Source organism: Hippichthys cyanospilos, chromosome 19 (assembly GCF_059441005.1).
Source record: "Hippichthys cyanospilos isolate Australia breed blue-spotted pipefish chromosome 19, RoL_Hcya_1.0, whole genome shotgun sequence".
NCBI classification, from domain to species: Eukaryota; Metazoa; Chordata; class Actinopteri; order Syngnathiformes; family Syngnathidae; genus Hippichthys; species Hippichthys cyanospilos.
The window spans coordinates 11,447,661-11,467,492 of record NC_142387.1 but is presented as its reverse complement, the minus strand read 5'-3'; the positions used below and the strand labels follow the sequence as shown (position 1 = coordinate 11,467,492).

The following is a 19,832-nucleotide window of genomic DNA, read 5'->3' as shown; positions in this document are numbered from 1 at the left end:
ATTATATGCATTTCCTGCAACAGAAATTGGTCAAATAAACATTGTTATTATTATTATTCTCTGTGTGTATAATTCCAGAATATGCTATGAATATAATTGCACAGAATCTGTGCTGTTCTGATAACAAGAAAAAAACTGAAGCAAAAAAACCCCTCCATGATTGACACACTTTGGTTGACAAGTTTTCAAATTACTGATGAATATGAAAGGATGTCAAAACATGTCGTCCAACGATTCGATTTTTCAAAGAAATAAGAAACGAATTGTATTAATTTTTTTGACAGTTTCACTTGCTGACCATGGGTGACTCATATATCTTGTACAGAAAAAATGGCATTTCTTTCAAAGCAGTGGGTCTCAAATGAGGGAACGGGAAACCTTTCTTTTCAAATTAAGAGCAAATCAATCGGAACATGGAGCAACTGCTTGTTAAATTCTGACGTAATGACTCCTTTAACCGTTCTGCAATATTTTGTCCAAGCCTTTGATCTTTACATCAATTGCATTTCACATCAAAAGGAAATAATTGACAGAAGACGGTAGGGAGCTGAAATTTCACCCAGATGGTGACAAAATTCAACACGGCATGAGGGAGTGTCTACAATTGGCTGAAATACTGCGAGAATGATGTGGAAACATATCACCAAAAATGGTCAAAATACTACACAAGTGTTAAAAACAAAAACACTTAGAGATCCCACTACAAGTGTAGTTTTAAAGTATAATAAATCAGATACTGATGGAAAATGACTTTGCAGTTTAGGGGGTTCTTGGTTAAAAAAAAAAAAACCCACAGGGGGTTGAGTTAAAGGCTGAGACCCACTTTCACATCATTTCCTGGACAAAGCCAGATTCCTTAACGAGCCTGCCCATAATCATTGTCACTGAATGTGATACTGCTGGTCCAACAGATGGCCCCAAATAAAACTGCACTTGAAACAACAGAAGGTAAGAAACCCAGATTCTCTCAATAAAAAGACTTTTTTTTTTTCCTACTCTCTACAGCCTCAGAGGGCCCTCGTGCCTGTCTGTTGCCAAGGTGACACCATCTTCCACAATAAAAATGAGACTTACCCCCCCCCCCCCCCGCTTTGACAGTCTTTTCCAATCTCATTTGTCAGGGACATGTTTAAAGCTGCATTTACACTCTAAGTGTTATTGCACAGATCAGATTTAGCACCACTATAGAGCCCTTAAAAAAATAAATTAATTAAAAAAAAATCTATTGAAACACCATGCATGCACGTATGGCCAAAACTTATTTAACTAGGCCGACAACTGTCAACATCAGGCGGTAACGACGGAGAAGTAAACTGCTTGTCCTCATTATTGGGATGGAGCCGGTGACTTTGGGCGAGAGGCAGGTTGAACCCCGGACGAGACGCCACCCAAATGCGGAGCTCGTAGAAATAAACAAGCACACGTATTCACGAACCTAAAGACCTGATCTCATTAAGATCGCATATTGTTTGTAAACAATCGACACCAGGATACTTCCAATCACTACTACTGCAAAACCAGGACCGGAGTGGCAGAAAAAGTAGAATAAAACACATTCCGACCTTATCCACGACTTTTAGTTTTGTTTCAGTTTCGTTGATCATGAGAGATTTTGCACCGGGTCAGCCAAGTAAACTGCATGTTTAATTTATTACTCACAACTTTACTAAATGTCCTTGAAAATGTGTGTGTATATATATATATATATATATATATATATATATATATATATATATATATATATGTGTGGTGTTGGATATGGTGAGAGTCATGTGAGAGGGCGGTACGTCTTTTTGAAATTAGATGTGCTAAATAATAAATAACTACAGTTCTTCCTTTAACTCTGGTTGTCTCAAAGCACTCTGCAAAAGCGTTGCACTTCAGATCTTGAAAAATGCCAAAACAGGCATCGAAGATGAATTATTTTGTAGTCTGTGGTTAGAGATTTCTCAGAATGGTGGAAAACTCGCCGCAGTCAATGAAGCGGCATTCAACAGTAAGAGACAGGCTAACCGGGAAAGAAAGATACGCATACTAGAAGCACAGATGGAGTCTTTGTTAATATGACCGAAATTACATTCCCCGCCATTATTTTCTAAATGATTTTCCAGGCTTTCACAACAAGGTTTTCGAGTTGTTGTTAATTTTAGGTGGTCACTTTCTTTAGTCTTGCCTTTCACATGAAAAATACATACCTGACAGTGTAGAATTGCAATCTGGTGGACATGGCCAGGCCTAAATCTTCCACTGGTTTCCGCTGATGGGCTTGTTTGATGCTGTTTTCATCTTTAGACAGCTCTTGTCACGTGAGAAGCGGAATTTGGACCCAGAAGCAATCAGGACACTAAAATGAAAAAGTCAACAATTTTTATACCCAAAAATACAAAGAAAAGAGAGAGCATTAGCTGGATGGAGAACATAAAAGAGAGGACTGGAACCAGTATGGCATGGATGACAGCTTGTCCAAAAACAAAAAGTAAAAACAGAGAGTGCTAGATGCAGAACACAAAAAAAAAATCAATTAACAACAGAGACAGCAGGGATTGAAGTAGCACTGCCTGGAGATAGCTTCTCCAAAAATACAAAGTAACAACAGAGCAGGGCTAGGTCCAGATTAAAAAAAAAATGCAAGTCACAACTGAGAGAAGGGCTAGATGAAAAACAAAAATATAAAGTTACAATGGAGCGCAGGTATAGAAGAAGCAGGACATAAAAGCCAGCAAGTCTAAAAATACAAAGTAACGACAGAGAGCATGAGCTGGATGCAGAACAAATAACACAAAGTAACAATTGAGAGCTGGCATCGGAAGGACATGGAAGACAAACTCACCCAAAAATACAAAGTCACAACCAAGAGCAGAGCTTGATTCAAAAGGCAAAAGTACAAAGTAACAACAGGGCGTTGGGCTTGATGTGTAGCAAAAAAAACTACAGTCACAACAGAGAGCAGGAATCGAATAAGCCTGTCCAAAAACACAAAGTAACAATGGAAAGCAGGACCCTATATAGCACACAAAAATACAAAGTAATAATTGAGAGAAGGGCTGGAGGAAACAAGGCATGGAATTCAGCTTGTTCGAAAAATACAAAGTGACCGCAGTCAGTGAAGTTTTATGCAGAAGACACAAATACGGTCATAAAAAAAGAGCAAGACTGGATGCAGAACACAAACATACAAAGTAACAACTGAAATCAGGAATGCAAATAGCAGGGCATGAAAACAGCTTGTCTAAAAATACAAAGTAACAACAGGGCACCACACTGGATGGAGAAGAAAAAAAGTACCATTGAAGAGCATGGATAAAAGCAGTGAGACATGGAAGACAGCTTCACAACCAAGAGCAGGGCTGGCTCAAAACACAAAAAGTACAAAGTAACAACATTGAGCAGGGATGCGTAACACAAAAATACGGTCGCAGTAGGGCATGGAGCTTGAGTAATGGACCAGAAGCAACAAGGCGTGAAACCCATCTGGTTCAAAAATACAAAGTAATGACAGTGAGTGAAGTTGTATGCAGAAGACAAAAAAAACACAGTCCAAACCAAGAGCATGAACACAAAAATACAAAGTAACAACAAAGATCCAAGCATGGAAGAAAGCTTAACATTCAGACAAGGTGTCACTGAGCAACTAGATCTTAAATACAGTCAGATATCGTCACGCCCAATCCTACATGACAAAAAAAAAAAAAAAACGGTCGTATATTGAACCCTGCTTATCAGTTCATCATCCTCCATTCAAGCGTTTCCTTTTGTTGGCTCTTGGAAAAAGCACTTTTGGCGCTTATTAAACTCGGCGCCGTTATATGGCACACCTGCACGTCTTATCTGGGATGAAAGCTTTAAATGAATGAGCTGTGGGGTGACGGGAGGGTTTGGGGGATCAAGCGCGGCAGTCGGAGTAAATTATTGCTAGGCTGGAGGAACAATTGCAAGACAATAAGATGCTTGAGAAGCGTATGCTGGGATAACACCTCCCATCATGATACTTATTACGCAATCGGCGTCTCGATTTTTCCGGAATGGAATGCAAGTGGTATCAATTTTAAAACGTCAAAGAAATGTCTAATGCTACAGTAAACGTTATTCGAGCCGTAGCAAAACAAGAGTTTGACAAATCGAAAATGAAATAGGGCGGAGAGTGACGATAATTCGAATAATCGGTTAATTCGTTGATGATTTTGTCCATTGTCTGATTGATCGGATTTTAGGGTTGCTTTTAAGTTTTAATTTCCATCCGTTTATTCAAAGCTGCAAAAAATAATTCACGTACTCGGTGTGATTAGAATAATCGGATAATTCGTTGATGATTTTGTCCATTGTCTGATTGATCGGATTTTAGGGTCGCTTTTAAGTTTTAATTTCCATCCGTTTATTCAAAGCTGCAAAAAATAATTCCCGTACTCGGTGTGGTCTGGAATATCAGAAAAAATTTGCAATTTTTTTTTTTTATAGATTTCTATTCCCCCCCCAAAGTAAAAGCTGACGCTTCATTTGGATTCAATAAAAAGAGATTATTGAATTTTGTCATGTATAAACTGCACCGGACTATAAACCCAAGGTTGTAAAATCAGATATTTACGTTTACGTTTTTTTGACAATTTTTGTTTTTATTTACAACCTTTTTTTTCAAACTGCTTGGGTACAGCAACATCGTGCCTTCAACCCAAACTGAGCATGCACGTTAAGTACCAAGAGCGCTAAAGCATTTTCAACATAACACTGACACACTCTGATGGTTAGAATACCGCACAAACACAACAGTAACATGCCTGAAAGTGTTTCCTAGTGGACAGTCCCCTCTGGTGGCAAGTAAAAAAGCAGTTTGATCATGTCTTCTCCTGATCCTCTTTGTTTACCTAAAGACTGCCCTCTAGTGGCGGGGAAAAAAAAACAAAAAACAAAGATAAGCCACACTGGACTACAAGCTGCAGTGTTGAAAACTGGAGAAAAAAAGTAGTGGCTCATTATTTGAAATTTGCGGCAATAATTCCAGAAAACATTTATCGGCGTTTATACGGATATTAATGACGGCTAAGTTATTATTTTTAATGCTGTTCTTAGATGGTCTTTTCCATTTGAAAGGTCAATGGAAGTCCTTGTTTTTGACAGCGAGAAACTATTAAAGGAAAGAAAAAAGCTTTTTCTCAACTTAAACTTCAATGGCTTCGCCAAATTATAGCTTAGCAATATGATTATACGGCAGCATGTTTTAACCTTTGAATTTCTTTACTTCGGCTCGAATTTAGAGTCTGAGTAGCGTCGTTCATCAAAAAAGCGGCGCAAAATGTTGTTCTTTGTTCGAATTCCAATCCATTCGAGAAACGCTAAGCCTCGCAAGCGCCGTTAAAACCTTTTAGGATTTTACACTTGTACGTTAACGGCGTGAATGATTGTCAACGCTTTGAACGAAAACGTATATACGCACATTTTATACCGGCGTTTTTTGTTTTTTTTTCTTTCCAACAAGCTAGGTAGAATTAATAACGGACGTTGAATCGGCGACGTAAATGACCCGATGGGTTGCAAACGCTGAGAGGTAACTGTTGTTTGCATTGGTCCTTTGAAGTGGCTTTGCGAACGGGGGTTGTTGGGGACACGCTATGATTTCAAAGGTTAATGCATGGTAGAAATAGAACACCAGTGGGTTTGATCATCAACGCCAAACAGGAGCCCGGTGATGCGTCACGTCAGACGAGGACGCGGGTGCGTACTTGTCTGTCAAAAACACAAATCTTATATATATATATATATATATATATATATATATTCTAATGTGTTTAATCCCATTGACATGATGCAGCGTTTTTTTTTTCAAACAATAGTAATATGACATTATTCACTATTACCACATTGAAGAGGGATAATCTAATTTTGTATGGTATTGTTCATTCGATTTTTTTGCAGTTTTATCCCAGTGATATGCAGCAGAGGTCTTTGTCAAAGAATGGTGATATGAAATTATTCATTATTATTTATTATTATTATTATTAATATTATTATTATTATTTGTTTGTTTTGCATGTAAGTGACTTAATTTAGGGATTAATTTTCAAATTCTTCTTTTTTTATCAAGCAATAGTCACATGACATTATTATTATTATTATTATTATTAATTAATAATTTGAGGATCAATTGTCAAATTTTGTGGAGTTTTTTTTTTTTTTTTACAGTTTAAAACCAGGGACATGAAGCAGTGGTATAATAGGATGACATTATATTAATAATAATAATTATTATTATTATTATCATATGAAATCAACTTAATTTGAGGAGCAAATTTAATTTTTTTTTTTTTTTTGCAGTTTTATTCCAGTGACATGTAGCAGTAGTCTTTATCAAGCAATTGTAATATGACTTTATTAACTACTGCTATTATTATTACTATATTTATTATTATTTTGTTTGCATGTGAGTCTGACTTTGAGCATTAATTCTCAAAATTCGCAGGTTTTTTTGGGCTTATTTGTTTCATTATTTCCAACGGAGATGAAGTAACGCCTCTTTTCAAATATTCATGAGTATTACTTTGAACTATAGTATTAACAATAATAACAAGAATTATTAGGATTGTTATTTTTGTTAATAATATTGTTATTATTATTGTTAGATTATTATTATTACTGCGTTATTATTATAGGCATTATTTTTTTTAATGCATTGATGGCTTGGTCCACATGAGTATAAAATCTCGGAGTGCATTTGAATGCACCATATGTCATCCTCACCTCATTAGCAAGTGGAGACTTGGATGCGTCAAGCTAATCATAACGCAAACGGCGCTCGAAGGGAAAACCACCATAGAAAATCTCGTTAAGACCGTTGAATTGACATTTATGTATTGCGTTGACATCTACAATATGTACTATTTGGTGTTTATTTTGAAGTTATCTCTCACACACACAATCGGAAGAATCTTGACCTTAAAAGTACAGCAAAGCGGTTACCCAAAGACTGCATAATTCAAGTGTCCCTTTTGAGATTTTTTTTTCATCCTCCAAGGTTTTGCATGAGAATGTCAGCATCCCTGAGAGACTGCCGACCTGTTTTGTTACTTGTGAACCACCGCAGAGGGACATGACAGAAAGCTCATAAAAATGCATTGGAGAGATGTGCCCCGTTGTATTGAGCACCGCGCGAGACACAAATGCTCAAATAGGACAATACAGTAGGAGTCATGTCACCAAGAATTATTTTGACAGCTTTTGTCTCGTCGTCCATGGAGCCGAACCTATCACATCTGCAGATTCCGCATTTTCCATCTTCACCCAATTTCCGAAAGCTAAAGCTGACACATACGGTCTGCTCTGTACAGTATAAGCGCATATTCTTGCGCATGCAATCATTCTCACTATCATAGCCAGCAGAAAAGGTGTAAAGCCTCTTTACTGAGGAATCATCATGTCAGGAGACAAGGAGACACCATTCTTCCTTGGCAGCTATTGGACAAATGAAAACCACTTAACCTTTTGCAGTACTGACCATTTTTGGTCATTGTCTTCCATATCTTTCTGGCAGTATTTTCGCCAAAGGACGGAACGTGATAACTAAGCGGTTGTGCCGTTTTGAAGTTTGACATGCCGTCATTGAAATTTCAGCTCCCTAGTGTCTCCTTCCGATGATTTCTTTTTGATGTGAAATGCCTTTAATGTAAAGATCAAAAGATTGGACCAAATATCGCACAGAGGTTCGTCCGCATCCTGATTTCTTTTGAGTTACCCTTGAGCAAGGTCAAACGATCATCTGATTGTGTACGTGTAACATAACGTCCCAAAGACAAAGACTTGCGACATTGCCGCATAAAATTTTCACACGCCAAATCAAAGCAAATCACTGTCAACTTTTGGTCCTGGAGGGCACCTATCCAGTATTTTTTCAGGGGAACCCTCATCCGCTGCACCTGATTCAAATGATGAGCTCACCAGGAAGCTCTGCAGGAGCACGATAACCATCATGATCATTTTTGGAAACTTAATAGGCCAACCTACTAACATAGCGACATCAACCTCAGGAAATGATTTCAAATTTTTCAAATTTTTCAAATTTAAATTTTTTAATGATTTACTTAAACCTCCATGAGTTCACGCTGTACAATGTCTTTTAGGAAACTTTTAAATCCATCATTGTCGCTCATGTCCTGCTAGCTAGCGCTAAGCTAAGCTGACAAACTATTATTTCTCCCCGTGTCTAAACATCCTTCGAGTTCAAAGTGATTGATTACTTACCAACTGATCAGTATTTGAGTATCTAAAATAATAGATTACTTTGGTATTTATTACCTATAAATCGATTACTTTAGGACCTTTTACATAAAGTAATTGGTTACTTTAGTGATTAATTAATCAGTTACTAAATTCTTAACTCAATCAGTGCCTGCGGTTTTCCGATTCTCCTTCTGCCCAACATATAAAAAAAACGAACTAAATAACTAACTATAAAATACCTGGGATTTAATGTCTTTCTTCCGGGAAGATACGTAAAAATAAGTAATGAGGTAAAATCATGCTGATTACACAAAACGGCAATTTTTTATGACACATTTGCATTAGAAAATTCTGATTCAGCGTTCAGCGGCCCGTTTGTGCCGTGCTTTAATGTATATTGTTCACGTCGGTGTTTGGCTAAATGACCCTTGTATCCTTTGATGCAAGTTTCAAAGTAAATATCATTGCGATTGTTTGATAACAAACAAGCTTTGTGGATACACGTCATTTTATCTTACTGCAGTACTTGATGTTCCAAACCAAAGAGGACCAAACATGGCAACCTTGTGTTTTCAAAGAAAGCCATTATTCCAGGCAGACACTGTTGACTAGGGATCCGAAACATTTTTAAAAAACATACAGTACTGTGAAATATATTTGCCCCTTTCTGATTTCTGTGTTTTTGCACATTTATCACTTGCAAAGGTTTCATTATATCTAACCAATTTAATTCCAACACAAAGAAACAACCCGAAGATGCAAGATGTAGTTTCGAAATTAAAGTAGGAAAAATGTTTGTATTTTTCCTGAAAATCTGACCCCATGTGAACACACCCCAACCCTAACCCTAACCCTTACCCCATACTGCCACCATGCTGCCACTACCGTGCTTTAATGTTTTTATTTTAAGTATAAAATACAAATCCAGGTCATTTGTGATAAAAAGTTGGAAAAAGTTACACCGCCATTTTAAAGGCTGTGGGGCTCCACCAATCCACTGTCACAGCCATTATCCACAAACAGAGAAAAGTCAGAAAAATGGCAAACCTTCCCTGGAGTGGTCGATCGACGGAGATTACTCCAAAAGTGCAACAACGACTTATCCAGGAGGTCACACAAGAACCGTAGAAAAACATCCAAAGAAACGCTGACGTCAGAACACAAGAGAGATTTGCAAAAAGCGACTTGATGATCCTCAAGACTTTTGCAGAAGAATTCAACTGATGAGTCAAAAATGTCACTTTATCTAAGGTGTGCAGCCCAGTATATCTCATGTAAAAACGGCAAAGAACTTTATAAAAAGAACATGACGCCAACAGAAAAGCATGGTGGTAGGAGGGCGATGGTCTGGGGCTGCTTTGCTTCCGCAGGACCGGGACAACTTTTTGTGATCATCACTTGGATCATGAGCAGGAAAACGAAGCAAAACCTACTTGAGAATGGCTCAGGAAGAACATGGTTTTGGAGCGGCCACGCCAAAGCCCGCATTTAATTCCGATTGAGATGCTGTAGCTTGACCTTAAACGAGTGGTTCATTCTCGAAAACATGCTCGAGCGGTTTGTATTTTTCTCCGTTTTTTCCTTTGAAAACTGCATTTTCCATTCCATTGGGTGGACTCAGTTTAATTTTAATATTGGTTTGAAGAAAATAAACCTTTGTGAGTCATAAATATGCCAAAAAAAACGGAAATCAGGAAGGGCGGAAATACGTTTTCACAGCACCGTTCCAAAAAGTTAAAAAGGTAAGTCATACTTCAATAGAAAATTTATTTGATAGACGAAGTCAGCATGACCTCTCCGTGACTTTAGCGCAGCAAAAAAACAAAGAGCAAGAAATTAAGTTTAAATGACTGATTAAAAATGAACAGTTCCCCGCTTAGAGGCTAAACAAGTACACCGACCCGTACTTGATTAGCGAAGTCTGATGAGTCTCTTCCCACTCAGGTGGGGGTGAATCATGTTGTTTTTATTTGATGAGACTTAATCATGCTAATCAATGGGCTCAACAGTTTAGAGTGACGAAGATGAACCGGGAAGATTAAAAAAAAAAACAACAACTCAAAAGAGTGCAGTGTGGTTTGTCGGAATTTTGAGTTTAATCAATTTGTGGGTAGAGGATTAAAATGCTTTGATTTCTTATTTGGATACAGATAAGTGATTACATTGCAAAATTGAGATAAACTTCAGTTCAAAAATGGAATGAAAGGAAGGTGGAGATTTCTTTTTTTTTTTTTGGCGACTAAAAATGGATGGAAATCTAAGATTCCATAGGACACATGGTATTTAATGTGGAACAGATTGCCAATGGGAGTCGAAGCTGGAAATATACAGAAAAACACAATTTCTATTGAGGCAGGGGGTCCATCCATTTTGGATAAAAATAATCCATTAACAGCCGTCACTACCTGTTACCGTTCGCCTGCAGGCATTTATAATTGCTTTGCGCTCGGAGTAAATTGGACACATGCTTATGATTAAATGCTCACTAGGCATTGATGAGAGCTGGCGATATTTGAAGGATTATTTTTTACACAGAACCCCCAAGTGGTGCTGACAAGAGTAATTCCCAAAACTAATTGGTCAACAATTTGAATACCAGCTTTGGGCATTGACCTCCTGGTGTAAAAATGTCAACAACAACAAGAAGCCACTTTTTTACTTGGGGGGAGATGGTATTAAGTTAAATGTCACTCATTGTAATCTAATGTGATTTCCCTTTCTGCATTTTGAAGGTTGAAAAGCTACTTCATGTACCAACTTAAGCAATGTTTTGTTGGACTGCGTAATACCATAAAAGCTGCATGGCAGCACAGCTTTGTCACTACAAAAGCTTTGTCATTATAAAACAATGTAGCTTTATATATACATATAGCTATATATATACATATTCACCGTATTTTCTGCACTATAAGGCGCACCTAAAAGCCTTATTTTTTTTTTTAAAAAGCTAATGGAGCGCCTTATAATCAGGCGCGCCTTATATATGGATCGATATTGAGATTGGGATTGGTAGATGGGGAACGAACTGATAAAGTAAGCTTTACCTCTTTCTTTTGTGTGTTTACAGTTGAACAAGGTTGGTCATATTGGCATTGAGTTATTATGCTATTGAGAGTTTAGAGTTATTATTTGAGTTATTATTGTTATTACTTTTAGTAGTACTATATTGTGATTGAAAAAGTTTGAAAATATTTCATTAATTGAGGGTGCGCCTTATGACCCGGTGTGCCTTATATGTGGGAAAAAGTTTTAGAATATGTCATGAATTGAGGGTGAGCCTTATAATCCGGTGCGCCTTATATATGAAAAAAGTTTTAAACTTCATCATCAATTGAGGGTGCGTCTTATAATCTGGTGCGCCTTATATATGGAAAAAGTTTTTAAATGTCACTAATTGAGGGTGCGCCTTATAGAGTGGAAAATAGGGTGTGTGTGTGTATATAGATAGATAGATAGATAGATAGATAGATAGATAGATAGATAGATAGATAGATAGATAGATAGATAGATAGATAGATAGATAGATAGATAGATAGATCTAACAGCCTGTTAATGCTCGATAGATATAGAGATTTTTTCGTGAAATCTGAGGAATTACAAGCATTGTTATTACTTGGTTTCGGTAATCATAACTAAGATGATAAAAAACAATATCTGGGCAAAGAATCAATACTAGTATTGGTCTGAAAAAAGTTCTTGTGAACATCCCTAGTAATTTTGCTCGCTGACAGATTCTTGTGACTACTTCATGCTTGTTACTGTAAAATGCTTTAAGAACACCTTGTTTTTTTCTTTCATCCTTTTTTCTTATAGAGAATAAATGGCATTCCAGTTTAGCCAGCTGATAGCAATACCATCATTTCCAACTTGATGGCTTTTTATGGGGGGAAAAAAAAAAAACATTCTCAAGGTATTATCCATAAACAAGATCTGTTTATGCAAATGTATTAGCAGCTGTCAGGCAGTCGGCGTCTGTATGAAAGAGACGTTTGAGATGTCGCAGATTGCATATAAAGTGAAATATGCAATTTGATTTCGGTGTGTGTGACACCAAGACATGTTTTCAGTTTAGCATATTAGCTGCTGGAGTAATAACTGATGCTGTGAATGTACCGATGAAGTTTAAATGAGATTCGCGGTCCGATGGGATCGAAAGCTTTACCTCGGCGCTGAAGCACACGCAAAAAAATAGATACTTAACTTCTGCAAAGCTCTCGTTCGCCGAATGAAGAGAAAGAGAGAACGGTGCCAGGAAATAATAGGTGAATGCGAGGTCATTCGAGTCACCAAATGTTCTTTGACAACCCGGCAATTGTTAAACCATTTTATAAGCTGAAGTGTTTTTAATAACCTCTATGTCCACGTTTGACGCTTCAAACTGAATTTCCTTGAGCTGATTGTTTCCCAAAGGCTTTCATGGGGCTTACTTATTGCATTATCATTGTTGAGCATAACCAGCTGTTACTCCACAAAGCAAATATGGCTTTAATTTACAAGAATGTTCAATTGAATCTATTTGTGAGAAGACCACAGACTGGCTAATCAGGTGAAAAGGGAATATTCCCTCAAGGCTGCGCTGTCTGGTTTCAAAACGCAAGGTGAGGGTTTGTGTTCCAAATTCAAAAGGTTTGAAGGAATTTTCCTGACGTCGGTATTTACAGACTTATTTGCAATGCACTTCACTTTCAGTCACAGATCCACTAATATATATATATATAGAAATATGAGATCTATTTATGTTGACTAGTGTGCCCAATTTGTCCTAGCAAATTAGCTAATTTAGGCACCTAGCTATTAGCTAGCATTTTATGGTGTATATATATATATATATATATATATATATATATATATATATATATATATGTTACAATATATCGAAATCTCATTTATGTATTCATTTATTTATTTATTTGTTTTACCAAGATGCGCAGCAAATGTATCCCTACAAAATATGTCAAACTTGGAAAAAAATAAAAAGTAAAACTGTTTTGAGTAGTTGTGTAATGATTAATCGACAACTCATCGATGATCAAATTTATGACTGTTTTTGGTCATTTTTAATAGTTTACAAGGCTGTTTTCATTTCATATAGTCGAAATGCTCAAAATTTTGACTCGTTAGTAAATATTCTTTGTTTTATGTCGTAATCCATAACTTTCAAAAGCAACGATCAATGTTTGTACTTACATTCTGACACACTAAGGAACAAAATAAAGCCCAAAATTGAATAAAGGAATGCAAATCTGATACATCCAATCATTGAAAAATAATCAACAGATTGATTATTGAAGACATCCTAGTCAAGTAGATTTCAGTAACATTTCATTGTTAAACCAACAAATCATAAGAAAATGCTAACAGTCTTTCAAGTTTTCAAATCATGAACTTTTAAAATATAAGCTGTCAAGAATTGGAAAACGTTTTTTTTTGCAACGAGAAACATTCTTCCGCTTTACTTGACCATTGTCGATATTATACAGAGAAATAACCTAAGGATATGCCTGTGTGCCCTGTGATTGGTTGGCAACCAGTTCAGGGTGTCCCCTGCCTACAGCCCATAGACACCCAGGATGGGCACCTGCACGTCAACGACCCTAGTGAGGATAAGCAGCTAAAGAAAACTGAGGGAGTCTGTTGCCTGATGAGTGAAAAATTGAGCACTATAAGAAAATCACGCAGGCGAAAATCACTGCAATCAGAAAAGAACACAAAGGACCGTCTCACATTTGCGAAAAGCAACTCAATGATCCTCAACACTTTTGGAGAAACATTGTGTCGACTGATGACTCAGAAATCAAACTTTTTCCAAGGCGTGCAGCCCATTACATCTGGTGTAAAAATAGCAAAGCACTTGAAAGAAAGAACATAATGCCAACAGTAAAAGCATGGTGGTGGCAGTATAATGGTCTGGCGCCGTTTTGCTTCCTCAGGACCGTTACAATCATCAGACAAAATAATTCTATTGTTAACCAAAAGATCCAAAGAACACATTGACATCTGTTTGTGTCCTCAAACTCAAGAACTCTTGGATTATGCAGCAGGGAAATGAACCCAAACACAGCTACCCTAGAATGGCTGAAAAACAACAAAATTAAAGTTTTGGTGTGGCCAGGCCAAAGTCCATTTTTAATTTTAAACTAGATACAGTGGTATGACTTGAGATGAGCAGCTAATCCTAGAAATCGCTCCAATACTGGAACAAGCACTTCATAAAAAAAAAAACACGAGGCCAACATTAAAGCATGGTGGCGGGGGTATGATGGTCTGGGGTTGCTTTGCTTCCTCAGGACTAGGACAACTTGCTGTGATCATCAGAAAAATCAATTCTGCTGTTTACCAGAAAATCCCGAAGGACAACACCCATCAGTTTGTGCCCTCAAACTCAAGCGCTCGTGCAAGCCGGTTAACGAGTCAAAAAAAACCACCAGCTTTGTAACGGCTCAAAAGGAACAAAATCAAGTAGCCAAGTCAGAGTCGACATTTAATTCCAATTGAGATCCTGTGGTGTGACCTTAAACTTGCAGTTCATGTCAGAAAACCCTCCAAAGAGCAAGCAATTCAGTTTAAATAACTGATCAAAAATTAATAGTTCCTCGCTTAGAGGCTCAACATGTATATCGATCTGTACTTGATTAGCGAAGTCTGAGGAGTTCCTTCCCATAAGCTGTTGTGGGAAAACTTTTTTTTGAGCAATGAGAAACATTCTTCCGCCTGACTTGTGCCCGTTGTCTTAATCTGATGACCACTGATGAAGAGTCTGAACAAGATATGCAATGGATGTATGTGATGCAACGAAATGAAAAGAAATCAAAGGCAATTGTATGACGCAATGAATTGAAAGAGCGGGCGGAAATCAGAATGAGTTTAACAGACAGGCGGCAATTCGGTAATTTACATTTTCCCGGCATTGGCAAACATTGTCACTGATTTAAAACAGCAGTCCCGATGACGTTTTTATCAAATATTAACGACAATTTCAGCATATTTTTCCAGATCTTTAAAAAACTTTGGTGACTCCGACTTCGAATGGTTGAAAATTCTCTTTATCATGGTCTTTTGTGTGTTAGCGCCACATACGTGTTTACGTGAGACGCAAACCTTCAAAATACACAGCTGTGAAGTGAAAGTCATTCCACGTCAGAAACCATTAAACACGTCATAAAGCTCGTGGGGAAAAAAAATACAAAAATGTGGAAAATGATCTGTTCAAAATGTTGCTCACTTGGAAGAGTCTGAATTATCAAATATAAATATATTGAATAAATGTTGTATGACTCAACACATATATATATATATATATATATATATATTATATATATTTTCTTTTTTTATAATCTTTTTAAATCAAACAATTCCCACTCATAAAGCATCATCCACATCATAAAGCTGACTGAGAAAATGACAAGAAGTTCAAAGCTATTATCTGGACAAAATAGTGCTTACTTTGAAGAATCTGGATTAGAAAAATTATTCCATCGACTTTTTGGGGGGCTAATAATTTCAGCTCACAAAGCATCATCCACATCATAAAGATTTATTACCTGCAAAAAAGTTTGCTCACTTGGAAGAATTTGGATTATAAAAAAATAGCCTGTCAACATTTTTTGTTTCTTCAAATAATTCTCGATCGTAAAGCATCATCCACATCGTAAAGCTGCCGGAGAAAATAGTAAAATGTCATCCATGCAAAATCATGCTTACTTGAATTAGAAAACTTAATGCCAACATATATTTTTTTTGTTTAGCAAGCAATTCCCACTCATAAAGCATCACCCACATCATAAAGCTGACTGAGAAAATGGCGAGACGTTCAAAACTATTATCTGCTCACTTTGAAGAATCTGGATTATGAAAAAAAAAAAATAGCCTGTCAACATTTTTTTTCATCAAATAATTCCAGTTCATAATGCATCATCCACATCATGAAGAAGAATAAGAAAATATCAAGATTTGAAACGCTATTATATGTGCAAAAGGTGGCTGCTTTCAATCATCTGAACAGACTCTAAAAGGTATTACTTCAATTCTGGTTTGGGTCCGACACACCGCATCATATACAGTCGCTCCTGACACAAAAAATTGCATTCTGGTTTCATATATGAGACTTATCTCCTATTTGTTCTTATCTTTGTGTCACTGCTTGTGTCCTCATTCCTGGTCTAGTGACACTGGAAGAAAGCAATGTTTCTTGAGGGGGAAATGCAATTCACTGACTGGTAACTGCAAGCCCCAGCTGGTGTCGTTCCACATCACCATGAGTGATGTAGCCAAGAGCAACAAGCTTGACTTTACTGAACGGTGAAAAAAAAATGCCAAGGGCATTTTTTATTTTATTTTCTAAATATACACCGACCGGGCTGAGATTCTGTATATAATCTAAGAAATTCAAGGCACATCGCCTCGTGAAGTTATCTGTCCATGATTGGTCAATGATTTGAGCACTACCCAGCAATTACTTTGTAGCTTGTCAACATCACTAAAAAAAAAATAAAATAAAACTTTCTTTGTAAAGATCATTCATAAGAAGTTCAAATAGAAACACCAAATATTTATACGAAGGATTTAAATGAAGTATTTTGTTTTACAACAGTTTTTAAAATGATTCCCGGGCGTATCATCCACGTCATTTTCAGATATATTAGATCCAAAATGACGCTCTTCTACATGCACATGACTTAGGTTCTGGGATTCCGATAGTATCTGAATTCAAAAACAAAAGTCAGCGGAAAAAAAAGCGACAATTGTAAATAAACAATTTGCGGAAGGTTTCTGTATGGTGGCAATGCTAGCATTGGTATCACAGCAAATAAGCTAGCCAGTTCTTGGGTTACGCGGGACTCGACCTATGCTGTTTCGACCTCACGACGCCTGAGTCACATCCCTGGGCTTCATTCAGTCAACCGTGGCGACCATTATCAAGGACGGAGTACGTAATTTACCCTCACCCTCATCCGTATTTTACCCTCACCCTCATCCGTATTTTACCCTCACCCTCGCCCGTATTTTACCCTCACCCTCGCCCGTATGAAGTATATAAGGTGTATTTGGAGTAGTTCTTTAGACATTTTCAGGGTATTTAGTGATATTAAAGGGTTCATTCAAACTTATGCAGAAATTCCGGTTACATCGCCAGTGTGGGGGCAGAACTTGTTCGTAAACCAAGGACTACCTGTAGAAAATCTCACTAACAGGCAAATCTATTCTTACCCCAGAATTTTCGTAAATTGAATGTTTATATGTCAAAGAGCGTCTGTACTTTGAAATACTAGCTAAAATGTCTCCTAAAGTTAAACCGAAATGTTTTCAATGTTCAGCTGAAATTGTTCAAAGCTAATACCTTTGGTAGCACAAATTTAATTTCAAAAATCCACACAAGGTGCAATTTAGCTTCTTCTCGTAATTTCGACTGAAGGTCGCTCCGACTGCACCTATGACTATAAAACGTGTGGCCAAAACAACTACTAAGTCAATTTTACCACCTGTTCAATGGCAGACATTGAGGGGCCAGTTTGAAGACGTCCTCATCAATGACGTTCGACCGTGTCTGGTTTAAAGGCAAAGGCCATGAGATGTGGAAGTACTCCCTGATGGGACCGACTACATCATTGCATAATTTGTCAAAGGATGAGAGCGTTGGAGAGGGTATCCTCCAGAGGCTCCAACTCGGACGCAACATCAGGAAGCCAATACACTGGAAATGATATATGCGTTTGTTTTTTTTCCAAAGTTGGAAGATTTTGTCAATTTATTTGACTTGTTTAAAATGTGATGCACTGGATTGGCGCGAGCGTTTCTCCCGTGATATTTTTCTGTGATCTTACTGAACTATATAGCGTATAACGATCAACCCTGCCACAGTTTGGGTTTTTTTTGAAATAAGAAAGGGTTTGTTACAGTTTAGGGGCACGAGTGATTTAAAAAAAAATCTATGATAAGAACCAACAAAAGGCAATTGTGTGTCTGTTAAAAGCTGTTAATTTATGGAATTATTATGGAATAGATCTGAAAAATATATGAATTATTTACTGTTTTCAAATAGAGGTTTAAAAAGACGTATTTAAATACAAGAATTAAGCATAAAATTCTGTAGAAAATTGTGAATGAAGAAGTGGGTGTATTTGTTTTGTTTTATGTATGATATATTACTTTACAGTATATACCTAGTGTTTGAATATCATATAATGAATGACAGAAAAGAGGGGTAGGACTCAAGTTTTTCCTACTCCTTTTGAGCATGTAAACCACTGAACCGCTCTATCCGCTGTAGTTGCTTTTATTCCTTATTTATTTGTTTTTATTTAATTGTTTTCATTTGATTTTGCACTTTGATTGTATGTTCAATAATTCAAATCAAACTACACTTAGTTTACTGGCAATTATAGTGATTTGATGACAGCGTGAAAATTACCCTCGATGCTCATAATTCTATTTCTAAATACTTATTTTGCCGTATAACATACTGTATATTTTTTCAAGGAAGCAAAACATGCGCGTTGTGAAATGAAACGGATACGCTGGAAGAAATGAAAGAGCGAAAAAGGGCAAAAAGAAGAATAAAGCTTAACCCATAAAGCCATCCCTGGGGATTTTTTTTTTTTTTTTTTTTAGGTTTTCTCATTGGTATTGACAAAGCCCTATTTTAGTGTGCTGAGGGAGAGACAGCATCAGAGTGAAGGGATTGAGATTGATGCTCAGTGAATATGCATGACAGGAGACGTCTTGTCTCAATGAGTTAGTCACAGTTGTATGAGGAGTGCGGCAGGCAGAGAAAATAGCCCGCGGATAGATGCCGCTGCCATTTATTTGAACTGAATTTTGTAATGATGTATTTCCCCTTTTTGTGGTGGGCAATTCATTTTAGGTCACCGAGACAGGAAAGCAGAAGGAAAGACTCACCAGTGAAAATGTCATTTCTAATTCTCTCCCGCCGTTTCCAAAAGTGTGGACTGTCTGTAAAGATATTCCAGTTTGTACTTTATCTAATTAGTTTTTTTCACAGACGGGAACGCATCTTGACAGTAAACACCTAGCCGCCTCTCGGAATATTCCAGACCAATGCTTGGCCGTTTGCCAACCGTATGCAAGAAAACGCAAGGGATTTTGTCCTCCATTTTTCTCTCTGCAGTTTCGTTACATACTGTAAGAAACAACAAGTACTTATTAAAATCAAGTGTTCCATTCTGGGGGGAAAAAAAATGAGAAGGGATGGTGACTTGAGGTTGGAATGCACGAGTGAGTTGGCGGCAACTTTGTTATTTTATTTGTACATTTTTATTTTACATTTGCTGTGATCTGTGTCTTATTAATTAGTCCATAGGCGCAATAAAAGTTATTTTAGGATAATTTTGAGCATGAAAGTTTACTCATGTTTAGTATGAGGTCATGCGAAGTATTTCCTGTGTTATGTTGTTCAGCCATTTCGCTAACGTGCAGTCAGACATGACAGCCCAAAGTGGCATCTATGTGTTTTTTGTGAATATGTACAATATTAGCTGTAACTCAGCTCAATTTTAAGTGATTTTATTTGTACATTTTTATTTTACATTTGCTGTGATCTGTGTCTTATTAATTAGTCCATAGGCGCAATAAAAGTTATTTTAGGATAATTTTGAGCATGAAAGTTTACT

At 37.0% G+C, this 19,832-nt stretch overlaps 1 long non-coding RNA gene across 1 annotated transcript in view; it reads right to left on the bottom strand.

The window, feature by feature from the left end:
* Nucleotides 1-19,832, bottom strand: part of LOC148407908 (uncharacterized) — a 70,936-nt gene that overhangs the window by 1,831 nt on the left and 49,273 nt on the right. Inside the window, exon 3 of the long non-coding RNA XR_015863627.1 lies at nucleotides 2,196-2,344. This is a non-coding gene — a long non-coding RNA (uncharacterized LOC148407908). The remainder of the gene's footprint in view (nucleotides 1-2,195; nucleotides 2,345-19,832) is intronic.